General features: G+C 37.3%; 1 protein-coding gene across 6 annotated transcripts in view; it reads left to right on the top strand.

The window, feature by feature from the left end:
* MEIS2 (Meis homeobox 2) overlaps positions 1-13470 on the top strand; it is a gene marked incomplete at both ends in the record, with an annotated part of 226623 nt that overhangs the window by 143975 nt on the left and 69178 nt on the right. The gene's annotated exons all lie outside the window — the stretch shown is intronic.

Here is a 13470-nt window from a genome sequence, read left to right as displayed (position 1 = left end):
GGTTCCAGGCTCTGTAATATCTCCAATAATACAGTCACTGCAAAGAGGAACTGAAACGAAAAGGGAATGTAACCAGTTAAGTGACAACATACCAGTGTCCACCCATGTTTCTACACCACTTCAGATGCCTGGCTTCCGGGCCAGGGCACGGCAGCTGTCCATCGGTGTGTGTAGATTATGTCATTGCTACTATGGTATGATGCACATAGGTTTATTCATTCTTTCTGAGTGTATTCTCAGATCTCTTCAAAATTGGTTAGAAAAAAGACGACTCTATAAAGTAGTGGCTCATTAGTTTCTTCCTTTTTGTGGTGTACACTCTCTGAAAATTTCACATGTTCAAATACCTGAACTTAAAAAGCCCTTCCTTTCCTTTCTGTCAGGTGAAATACTGAGTGGATACTAGTTGCCCAGTGGGGCCTAGCCAGTGTACAGTTTTCCCAGTGTACTTTCCCCAATATTCACATCAAATCCAAGTCATGATCCTGGATGGGGAATCAGAGTCATGAATTAGGACATGATTTGTCTCTTACTTAAAAACTGTCCTCTTACCTCTTCTAAGAAAAAAAAAAAAAAAAGTCAAGCTGAGTGTGGTGCACATGCCTGTAATCCCAGTAACTTGGGAGGCTGAGACAGGAGGAATGTAGGTTCAACGTCAGCCTCAGCACCTTAGTGAGACCTGGTTACAAACTAAAAAATAAAATAGGGCTGGAGATGTAGCTCAGAAGTAGAATGTCTGTGTGTTTAATCCTCAGTACCACAAATAAAGGAAGGAAGGAAATGAGGGAGGGAGGGAAGGAGGAAAAAGTAAAGGAAGAAGGAGAGAGAGGGAGGGAGGGAGGGAGGGAGAGGAGGAAGGAAGGAAGGAAGGAAGGAAGGAAGGAAGGAAGGAAGGAAGGAAGGAAAATGTCCTCATTTAGACAAAGTCCAATTGATGTTTTCATAGTATATGCATAAGAATAGTTTTTGCTTAGAATCTAAAGGCCATTTCTGGCTTATTTCTTGCCATGTGGCAATGCTTAAGTTCACTCAGCTTATCTTGTTTAAATATTTAAATAATTTAAAGACTGCTATTTGAGTAATAGAAACAAGATATATAATTCAGTTAGTAAGATATGAGTATATGAGGTATGTTCAGAAATTTTTTTTGTGTGTGTGGTACTGGGGGTAGAACCCAGGGGCTTTCTACCTCCAGGGTATATCCCAGACCTATTTTTATATTTTATTTGGAAACAGGGTCTCACTAAGTTGCTGAGAGCCTCACTCAGTAGCTGAGGCTGGCTTCAAACCTGCACGATCCTCCTGTCTCAGCCTCCCAAGCACTAGGATTACAAGTGTGTGCCACCATGCCTGGCTGCCTTTAGACTTTTTAATTACCTTAATTCAGATGGAAAACTTATTTTCTAATGGTAACTCATCAACCCACCTTGCTCTAAACTATTAAGATCCTCTTTGATGGTTTAGATATGGCTCAACCTTACTTTCATTCATCATACATACAAGGTATCAGAAGTACCAGAGGGCTCTGCCCATTGTGCAGAAAAGCAATGAACAATATCCAAACCATTGAACAGGCATCAGAATGCACGCTCAAATAATGCAAACAGATGCTGCCCATATTGGTTTATACCAGTTGAATTCAGCTACATTAGAGGTGTGTTCTTTGAAAGTCCACTTTTAGTAGACATGCCATTTTCAGGCCTTTTGATATCCACATTAGAAATATTTTCTTGCAAAAATAGTACTTATTTTTAAAGATGTAGATGTGCTACTAATTTTTTAAACAAACCCAAAGTAAGAGGTAGCTATTGCTCTCTACCAAATCTTACCACTTAAATTGAAAAAATCTGGCCAATGCAGTAACTTGACTTATTCATATTCCAGATATGTCGATCATTACCCTTCATTTCTTTGTCCAAGATGATAAGCAAATATAGTAGAGAGTTTATTAGAAGACTGCTGTCAAGATCACTTGGCTACTCAAACTAAGAGAAGTCCTTTTCTCAATTTTTTGATTTGTTCCCCTAATTAGAAAACAGCTGTATATTAATATTTCATTAGGCTGTAAATGTGTAATCATATATGTTATGGTTTTGCCAAAACACTTTAAAATTTTTTTGTCTGTATATTTTCTGGACCCTGGGAACTGAACTTAGAGAAATTCTACCTTCAAGCTACACTCACAGCCCTATTTTATTTTTTATTTTGAAACAGAGTCTTACTAAGTTGCTGAGGTTGGCCTCAAACTAGTGTTCCTCCCATTTTAGCCTCCCAAGTACTGGAATTACAGATATGCACCATCATGCCTTGCTATATTTACTTTTAGTTCATAAATTCCCAATTTGCTTGGATTTATTCATCTTAGCATTCAATTATGGTGGTAAAAGTTTGAATATTATTAAGTGATTTCATATTTAATCATTTTTATCTTGAATGAATATTTAGTCAATAGATAAACAGAACCACTGCCAATATATAGGAATATATTCATTTTGTTAGCATATGGAATGAATTAGACAGTTTATGGTCTTATCTATTTAATGACCAGAAGAAATATGTTGATAGGTATGAAGAAAAGACATTTGAAAGGTATTTCACTTGCCGGTGAGCTGATTTGGTCTGTATACAAATTGGAAACTCATGAAGTGATTTTTGTCATCTGCTCAGAAATAGTCTAAGTGTTTTTGTGTTCTACACCTTAAGTAAAATAGTAACTGGTCCTATGTATGCACAATAGATAAATGTTGTGGCAATGTCTTAATCTGTCTCCATCTAGACTGAGTTAACTTTCACTACACAGGCTGCTCTAAAAAAGGGAAGGAAAACAAATTGATAAGATAAAACACTGGGGAATTCCAAAATAAACACTGCTAACTGAACTTTTCTGATGGCCTGGTTAAGAATGTTCTTACGGTGGTATCTCAGTCTTTGCTGTATTTACGGGGCAGTGCCTAACTAAGGTAAACATTTGGGTGATATCTTTGTGTTGTTACATTTTGTGAATAAACTGTTAATGATCTTTCTCACATATTTTTCTAAGTCAAATAGATTCCAAAACACAGTAAGAATATGAGATTATAATTAAACAAAATAAGTCAACTGTTTGAACCCACCTTTTTTGAAGTGTTCATCTCAGTGTATAGTTGTATCCAACACTTATTTGGTGTGCAGAAAGAAACTGGATGCTAGAAAAAGAAAGCAATTTCAAACCTTTGAACCACATTCCTAAAGCTGGTGTCTTATGCTTGAGAGCTTTTGGTTTGGTGACCTTTTTAATGAAAGCATTAACTCTTATTAAGGAATTGTGTTTTCTTACAGCCCACCCCAGTTGAAACTTTCTCCATGAAATAGTACAAGAAATGATCATTCCCTAATAAGGTTCTCTTCTTAACCACTCTTGCCCATCTCAAGAAGTCATTAGTTTATATCCACTTCTTTCTTGTTTTTATGATTTCACTTATCATTAACCCCATTCTCTTATCCTGTATTCTGAGAGATGAACAAAAAAGATAATATCCACAACATTTTCATTGCTTACTTTATAGAGATAATAACCTTTTTGAAAAAGAAGATAATGCTCAGCTTCTTTAAACAACCCCTTCCTCTTTAAATCTTTGTCAAACTAGATGTTCAAAACATTCTTATGATGACTCAAACAAAATTATTCCTAGCATAGTTCATGCAAATGAAATTGGACTAAACTTATTGAGATTTTTTAAATAACTTGTAATGTTGCTTAATAATTTCTTAATTTTCCCCACATTTTCTCCACCTGGACTCTTTTTCAGGTTACTAGAGAAATATTGTAATGAATTAATCGTTAATCCTCATTTCCTTTGAACTCAGACTTCATATGGTACTGTCTCTGGACCTCTTAAGTAGGATTGTTGTCATAAGATTAGATATAAGTATCTCAGTTGCCTAGACAATATATATATATATATATATATATATATATATATATATATATATATATATATATATCTCTTTCTACCTTATACTTCAGACCCTTGTTCTAAAGGAACTCCTTAGCTGGTTAAACAAGAAGAAATTCATGTTAATGACAAGTTAAACAAACTTCTTTTCTTTGGCTTCTCAGTATCACCATCTGGATTTGCCAATATCTTCTTGGTCCTCTATACATACAAAACTTTATTCTTGAAATAAGAGCTAATTTTGACTTTTTCAACTTGATGTGGCTGTGAAGTTGGTATTTTCTGCGTCTTTGAGTCTCCCCACCCTAAAGTCTCCCTTCTTATTTGCTACTTAGCTTCCACCTCAACCAGCCTCCCTTTCTCTAATTTCAAAAGAGTAATTTTAGAATGCAAAGAATTCACATAGTTGTATTTGCCAAACTGATTAGTTCAACCTTCATTTCTTGCATACACAAGATGCCAGCCAGTGACCTAGACTGTGGAAGTAAAAGAAGATGGCTAGCGTCTGCTTTCAAGGAGCAGAGAGTCTAGTAAGGCAGGCAGACAAATAAGCAAGCATTTGCAATATACTATGGCAAATGAGGGCAGCAAAAGGTGGCATATGGGTGTTATAGGATATGGGTGTGTGATTAAGTAATTAATAGGATAAAATCTAGACATTGGTATTTGTAATTCCTTCATAGAAATAAGATATTTTATAAGAAGTGGTCTTTAAGATTACATGTGTGAAATGTTTTCTCTCTGGAATTGGGAGGCGGTCGTCCAGACTTGGGCAAGCTATTTTGCCTCCTTGCTTCGGTTTCGTTAGGCATAAAATGAGTAGTTTGAATTAGATGGCCTCTGATGTCCTTTCCAGTCCTGAAACTCTGAATCTGTGAGTTTTTCTTTCGCAGTTCACTGAAAAATCTAAATAGCCTAAACCTGTTTTGAAATCTATTTCAACAAATGATCCATAAAATAAATAATCACAAAATTCAATTTTTTGGAAAAGTGGCCTGGCTGTAGAACTGAGTGGCCCCATAAGATATTAATTTGGTCAGAGTGTGGAAATGTGAAATGATTGTTAAATGAGTCAAGGCCTTATTTGTGGCTTTTGGCTCATTTAGTAAGATTACCCATTAGCCATGTAGGCAGCATAACATGCATGGCCAAGCAGCTCATGGGAGCATCCTAACAAATGTTAAATAAAAATTATCTTTTTCTAGCCCTAGAAATATATTTCCACTCTTTCAAAATAAAACTGTTCTCAGCTTTAAACTTTCGGTCAATAGAGGAATGCTTATATTTCTTGTACTTAAAATTCTGGATCTTATCCGCAAATGTTTTCTAATGTATATTTGGATGACTTTTTGGAAGTTTAGAGACAAATTGAGTACCTGTGGTATCTGATCACCACCTAATCTCATCACTCTGTCCATATTAATTCTGTCTGTACTTAGAAAATCTATTTGTACTTGCAGATGCAAAAAGTATGTCTCGTTAGTCTTAACATACTTGCTTTTTTGCATTTAGTCATTAATGTTGGTCTCCTAAAAATATGTTCTCTTATTCTCTTTATAATAATAAACTTAATAAATCTCCTTAAGCTCCGGAATGGCAATCCATCAGGCTCATTCCTTTATCCCAAATACAGAAGAGTAAGCTTTTAAGCTATTCTTTTTTAATTTTTATTTTTTTGCAATGCTGGTCGTCCTAGCTTTGCTTTTTTTTAAAGGTGGTGCTGGGGATTAAACCCAGGGGTATTCTACTTATAAGCTACACCTCAGCCCTATTTTTTTAAAACAGGGGCTCACTGAGTTACCGTGTGCTACTGTCCTCAAATTTAAATCCTCCTCTCTTAGCCTCCCACGTACTAGGATTGCAGGTGTGCAATACCAGGCCTCACCCTCTGCTCATTCTAATGAGTCCTTCCCATCGAAGTGCCAACCAAGCATGTTCATATAGCTTTAAGTAAAATTTCTAAAACTTTTTTTGAATTTTAAAGGATGTGATTATTATAACTCAATATATTTACTCCATGTAAACTTAACTGTAAATGAATCTTCCTGAAATAGCTGTATTTCGTTCTTTCAAATATACATCTGGCACAGAAAAATAAAAGGTCTACTAATTTGAATTTGAATGTGAAATCTGCATTGCCATGACATCAAACATCTGGATGAATAGTGAAAAAATTCAGTAGATGTTTTCAAATATCCAAAGATTGTGGTAAAACATTTAAATAATTGTCTGAATTTTTCCATATTTCACTGGGTATGTATGCATCATGTATGTGGCATAGCCAGTCCTTTCTATCAGAAAATAGTGTCAATTTCAAGAATAATATACTTACTTACAAGTATTTTTTTTTCTGGTAGTAGGGATGGAACCCAGGGGCATTCTACCCAAGCTACACCCCCAGCCCTATTTTTTTTAAGTCTTTATTTTGAACAGGGTCTCACTGAGTTGCAAAGGGCCTCACTAAGTAGCTGAGGCTGTCTGACTCGATCCTCCTGTCTCAGCCTCCCGATGCTGGCATTTTGTGTGCACCACCATGCCTAGCTATTTACAAGTATTTAATGAGCACGTGTTCTGTAGAAGCACCCTGTTAAGTGCTATAGAAAGTTCGAGGTTAAATAAGATTTGATCTGTGTCCTCAAATGATTTGAAATCCAGTGAACAACATCATGCAGGTGCACATTATGTATATATGTGAACAGTGAAAAAATTCAGTAGATGTTTTCAAGTATCCAAACATTTAAATAATTGTCTAAATCTTTCCATATGTGCATATATATTGCCATATATGTTGTGTGTGCATATATATATTGTGTGCATATATATATATGTGTGTGTGTATATATATATATATGTGTGTGTGTGTATGTACATATATGACAATGTGAAGTGACTGTAAACACAAGGAGACTAGCACAGTGGAATCTGGGGGAAGCAACGAATTCCAGCTGCAGAGGGTTTCCTGATGTTTGGATTGCCAGTGAAGGAATAGGAGGGGTTGAACGTGCCAGAACTGTAGAGATGGAAGGAAATATAGAGAACATGCCACTTGCAATGCACTCTCCTTCTGCATCTGGGTTAGGGAATTTCTCTCAAGTCCAATAGGCACGAAGCCAGCCAAGTGTGCTGGAACAACTCTGTAATCCCAGCTCTTGGAAGGCTGAGACGAGAGGAGCACAGATTTTGCGACCAGCCTCAGCAACTTAGTGAGCCCCTCAGTAACTGAGCAAGACCCTGCCCCTAAATAGAAACGGACTGGGAGTATAGCTCAGAAGTAGAATTCCTCTGGGTTCAATCCACTGTACCTCTCCCAAAATCAAATAGTCCTAAATTAGCCAGATAATTGCAGCAGTTTTGTGCCATTTTGTATTATTACAGGCTCTGGTTACTGTAAGGCTTTTGCATCTAAATGTGTTTTTCAGGTTTTTTGATTAGCAAATATGTATTCACCTCCCTTAAGAATTTTAACTTTACACAAGAAACAGGCTGAAAATTATTCTCTGTGGTCATTTTATGAAACATCAATTCAAAGCCTAAACGTTGCTTTTCTAATTTAGATACAAAATAGTCACAGTTCCATACACACTGTTTAAGCCTCTCCCTCCCAAGTTTTGTGATTTTTTTTTAATCTATTGGGATCACAACTTTGAAAAATTTCTTAAAAGTTTCTAAATAATCTTTTTTTGCCACGTTTGACTATATAAATATGAAAGCCAAACAATTCTTTTGTCTCTTCTTCCTTTCCTCTTAAAAAAAAAATCATTTTTACCTAGAGGGAGGAAGGGAGTAAACTGAGAAAATGAGTAAATTAGGCCATGAGTATTGGTCAAGACTTATTGGCTCAAGTGGCTGAAAGGTAAAGGGCGGCGAGGTAGGTAAATTTGGTGTAGAGATGATGTCAGGGATCCATTTTCTGTATTTATTGGCTCTGCTTTAGTCTTCATGAATTTTATTCTCAATCAGGTTCTCCTTGTGGGGGGGCAATAATTACCATCCCAACTCCAAGCACACGTTCTACAATTTAATAACCCCAGGGGGAAAAGAGAGCACCTTTGAAGTATCCGATGACAGACTCCTGTTAGCCTACCTTGGCTTCCCCTTTTGATGTAGGCAACATGGCTAAGTTGATTTGCTAAGCCTATATCACTTAACCGTCCGTCAGCATACCTCTAACGTAAAATCTGGGCACTGTTACCAAATTTTATATTTATTCCTTACTCTGCATCATTATCTTTAAATGTTTTTAGGAAAATGTTTTTAAATAGATATAAGTTCAGGGCACTATTAACCAAAAGGAAGGAGAAATGGTACCTCAGTAAAAATGTTAAAGTGAGAGTGGGAAATCCTCCAGTAAGTGCCAGGAGATTAGAGAGTTAGCTCTGCTTTTACCAAAGCCTCTCTGACTGGTACTTGTTACTTAAACCTCCTGAGCCTTGGTTTCTGTATCTAAATAATTTAGTTCCTAGACTAAGATTTGTCTAAACACCTCCTCAACTCCAATATTTTGTGGTTCTGACTTAAAAAGACAGAGACAAGGATAGGACATCCAGCAAATAAACAAGTTTGAGTACAGTAACACAGAAGAAAAGATAAAAATTATGCTTTACGTAGAAGTGTTTCAGGTAGAAACAGAACTCAAGCCAGTGTGGTGGCACATGGCTGTGATTCCAGGACTTGGGAGACAGGATCGGCAACTTAGTGAGACCGTTTCAAATTAAAAATGAAAAGAGCTGGAGGTGTAGCTTAGAGTTAGAATGCTCCTGAGTTCAGTCCTCAGGACCAAAACAAAACAAAGCAAAGCAAACAGACAAACCAGCAAAAAGCCAACACAAAACCCAGCGAGTTACTGACGATACAAGAGAATATCCAATTTTATGAAAAAGTTAAATGATATGATATTTTGTAAATGTGGAGTGTATAAATTAGTAATACACTTACAAAAATTCTTTGTAATTTTAGTTGTTATTGTGTGTGTGTGTGTGTGTGTGTGTGTGTGTGTGTGTGTGTGTGTGGTGCTGGGGTTCCTGGAAACCCTTCTACCTCTACACTCCCAGACCTATTTTATATTTTTATTTGGAAACAGGGTCTCTTAAGCCAGCGATGCTGGCTTCGAACCTGCGCGATCCTCCTGTCTCTGCCTCCCACGTGCGGGGATGACAAGCGTTCGTCACCACGCCCGGCCACAAAAATTCATTGTACTCTTAAAGTCGATATTGGATTTAAAAATTGTTTGAGCCGGGCATGGCGGCGCGTGCTTGTAAATCCCAACATTTGGGAGGCTGAGACAGGGGGATCACAGTTTGCTGACAGCCTCAGCTGCTTAGTGAAGCAGGCCCTTCTCAACTCAGTGAGACCCTGTTTCAAAATAAATAATTAAAAAAAAATAGGGCTGGGTGTGTAGCTCGGAGGTAGAATGCCCCTGGGTTCCATCCCCAGTACCACACACACATAAAAAAAATAATAAAATAAAACAAAACAAAATAAAAATTGTTTGGAGTAGCACATACATAGTTAATATAGGACTATGTAAAAAAAACTGCCTCTCCAAGCCTTATAGAATATGAACCATTATTCAGTATATCTTTTTCCAGATGTTTTTATTGCATTAATGCATATATATATATATTTTTAATTTAACCCCAAATGGATAGTACATATTTTTCTACAACTTGCTTTTTTTCCTCAATGATATATGGGGATGACCTTTCCATAAAAAATTCACATTTTATTTGACTACAATTCACTTGATGGACATGTAGGTTTTTTCCAAGTCTTTAGACTTCCAAATAACTTCCTTTTTTTTTCATTTATAGTGTACTTCTAATTCATGGGGTGATTCAGAGTATCACTTAAAATTTTAAAACATCAGCATAAATCCTTTCAGCATGGAATAAAGTTCATAGATAAATCAGCCCCAGTTCGTACATCACTGGAGAGAGGTCGACCACAAAAGATGATTACCATTAGCTGGTTAAGCTCACCAAACTGCCCCATGGATGTCTTGTAAAGACATTGTAGATCTATTTTCATGTACTCAATAAACCAGGTTAACTCTAAAGAGGGGAGGAAAAAAGTAGCAGCAGCAGAAGGCCTGAGGTCAGTATCTTAAATAAGATAATATTACTTTCACATGAGTTTTTAGAAGAACGGCAATTCAAAAATATTTTCTATCCTCGTTGAGGTGTACAACATACATGTCTTACTAACTCTCCAAACAGTTGTCAGTTGATACTCAAAAACAGAGGATCTTTATGATTTACTTCTCCTAACTCATGCCCTTAGGGTTACTTGGGGATGTGAAAAACATTAGCCTTTGCTGACTCTTTCTTGATGAAGGGAATCATCAGCGTCACTATTATGTTACCATGCGTGCTCTTAGGCGTAAGCTGAGCCACCTCTGGGTGACCGGACCCAAGTGGGTTGGTCCCCAACAGTGAACAGACGAAACTGGAGCTTTAGTCCAAGAATATGGAAACTGACAACAAATTGTTGCTTGTGGTCTACTTCCAGTTTTCAAGTGCAAACATACCAAAGTTTATTTTAAATTTGAGCCAGTCAGACATTTAGTAATATACATCAAAGAAGAAGCGAAGGCTTCCCATGTTTATTATTTCAATATGATGTCTGTTCTCGTAAAGTAGAAGAAGGCATATGATGGACTGTGGAGTAGAAATTCTCTCGTTCTACAGTTTGGTCTTAAATATATACATATATTTGTAAATTAATCCAAAACACATTGTCATGGTTCCAATTCCTCTGAAAGCCGATTGTTTTCCATCCCTTCCTTAATTTTAGAAAGATAGTGGCCGACTGCCAGAACACTTTCAGATAAACAGTCCACCCCGTGTACAAAAGGGCCATGGAGCCACGGATGCTCAAAAACCACAGAATGTTATTTAAATAAGTTAAAGTTAGCATGGTCTTCCCTATTAATTAAAAAAAAGCCATCTGTGCAAGGTGAATTTTGGTAAGGTCCCAATTTTTTTAATGATTGTGGATAAATTTGCAGCTGCTTTCATAGTGACAGTGTCGCTCAGGGATTCCCAAGATAAACTGTGCTGTTCATGTAATTCTGGGGTCATTTTACTAAATTTCTAATAAAGTGCTACAAGGAATTCTTGTTATTCAAGCAGAATTTACAGTCTTGAAGGCACTGGCTTTCTAGTAACATCTACTTTCCAACTCTTTGATTTTCTTAACATTCCAAATCTTTATTTCATACAAACCACATACACCCCCCCACACAGAGATACATACACACACCACACACACACATACCATAACCACACTTTGTCATAATTGCTTTGGCAAATGCATCACAACAGTGAGAAAGACTAAACACACAAAGAAGACTGAAAACATTGCATAAAGAAACCTCAAATTGGGCCGGGCGTGGTGGCACACGCTTGTAATCCCAGCATTCAGGAGGCTGAGACCTGAGGATCGTGGTTCGAAGACAGCCTCAGCTACTTAGTGAGGCCCTCCGCAACTCAGTGAGACCCTGTTTCAAAATAAAGAATAAAAAGTAGGGCAGGGGGTGTAGCTCAAAGGTCGAATGCCCCTGGGTTCCATCTCCAGACCGCAAAGAAAGAAAAAACGAAAAGAAAGAAACCTCAAATTGGAAGACATTGTCAGTGCAGATCTGTACATTACTTCAATGTGTTCTTATTTTCACTTTTGCTATTTGAATTATTTCTTCCATTAGGCAAACAACCTATAAATCTAGGCTTTCAAAATCTTAGAAGGACAGACTCTCAAAAGATGCTACTTCCTTCAGTTTGGCAAGAAAGTACCTTGACGAGAAGAAATCGAAAAAATTTTTTTTCGTTTTTGCCATTCCCCCTCCCCAAACAGTGTTTTCAGTCAATTAAAATTTGTACTCTAGGCCTTTTCCAGTTTGAAGCCACCTCGGCGTCTGTGATGAGCAATCTTTCTTGTTTGTGCAGTCATTCATTATCTCCATTACCAAAAGGAGAATAGAGGACAATTACATTGTTTGGACGAATCAGAGTGTTAGGAGGGGTATTTGTCATGGTGGCAGAGTGCAGCACCTGACAGGCGACGATTGATGGCCAGGCATGAGTGTGAGTGGCCAGAGCAGCCTCGCAGGATGCAAATTACTGACTGTGGATTCCAATTTATCCTGTTCATTTTTCTTGCCCGTGCTGAAGACCATTAGTGGTTTTTGAAGCAGTGAAGGGGTCATTACTAATGTGGGTAGGCTCGAAGCAGGAGGGGAAGGAGGGGAAAGCCTTCTGTAATTACACAGCTTTCAGGAACGGGCGGGAGGCCCTAGCCAAAAAAGTGTCAACACCTCGCAATCAGAAAAATTTATTTTCATTTTATGCTTAACCCATATTAACTCAACATTATCATCTTTCTTTGTTAACATTTGCCGAATATTAAAAGCCTGGCTTCTATATTAATACAAATCTGGTTAACCCTTTTGCTACACGGGGGCTTTTGTTTAACCTCATGGCATTTGGGTTTGCTAATAAGTGACTTGTGCATGTTGGATAATATACGCTATTATAGAAGATGAACATACCTGAAGAATAAAATCTTAGATGATTGAAAAACATTCACTCTCTCGAATACCAGAAAGATTAGAATGCTCTGAATGGAATACTTTGTTGTTCCTTGTGCCACTTTAATAATGTTGATGGAAATATTTATTACTAAAGGCTTTCTAGTTCATGAACAACTTTGGCACGCGGGATAAAAGTTTACTTTTCTGTTGAAGAATGCCACTGAATGTAGAGCAGGACTCTGTTTAACAGATATGCTCACAATTGTGTTGAGATGTACACAATTGTGTATGCCTTCATTGCCTTTCAAAGTAAGTGTATGACTCTAGAATAATCCTTGATTTGGGCGTGAGAGAGAGGAAAGTGGGCTAATAATGGAAAAAGATGATTCATTCTAAAGGTGGGTAAGTTGCGTTTGGAGGTAAAGAATTAAAAAGCACTGAAAGCTATGGCTTCATTCACTTATTGCGATAGTTTAAGGTAAAATTAACATTTCCATTTGGAGCATTGCACATAATTGACTCCTTTTGACCATGTGGTCTTTGTGTGTGGCCCAGTGAACTAACCAGTGAAAATGGAAGAAACGCCTATGGTTCTATAAAGGAGTCCCATAGATATACTGTAAGTAACTATGCTAGAACCAAATCAAGTTGTCACAGCTTCCCAAATAACCATGAATACATACCATCTCACTTTCCAAACTTTTACTGTCAATAATCTCAGGTTCACTAGGATGTAAGGATTATATGGAGCCATCTCAAACAAATAATTCAGGAAAAAAGGGTTTCCCGTGTTTTCTAGGATTGCACGTAAAATGAACCTCCACTGGTTTCCTCAATGACACTCATGCAAATAGAAAACCAAAATTCTGATGCCTTCCCAGAAGTGCTTTTCACTCCTGCCCAACTAAAGAAATTGAGTGACTCGGACACTTTGCTTATTACTGTGAGCCCTACAGAGAACGGCATGAACTCGGGGCTGCCGACACAGGTCCCTGGATCCTTGTCTCT

This window comes from Muscardinus avellanarius (assembly GCF_963383645.1).
Source record: "Muscardinus avellanarius genome assembly, chromosome: 12".
Classification (NCBI taxonomy): Eukaryota; Metazoa; Chordata; class Mammalia; order Rodentia; family Gliridae; genus Muscardinus; species Muscardinus avellanarius.
This window is presented reverse-complemented; position numbering and strand designations above follow the sequence as displayed.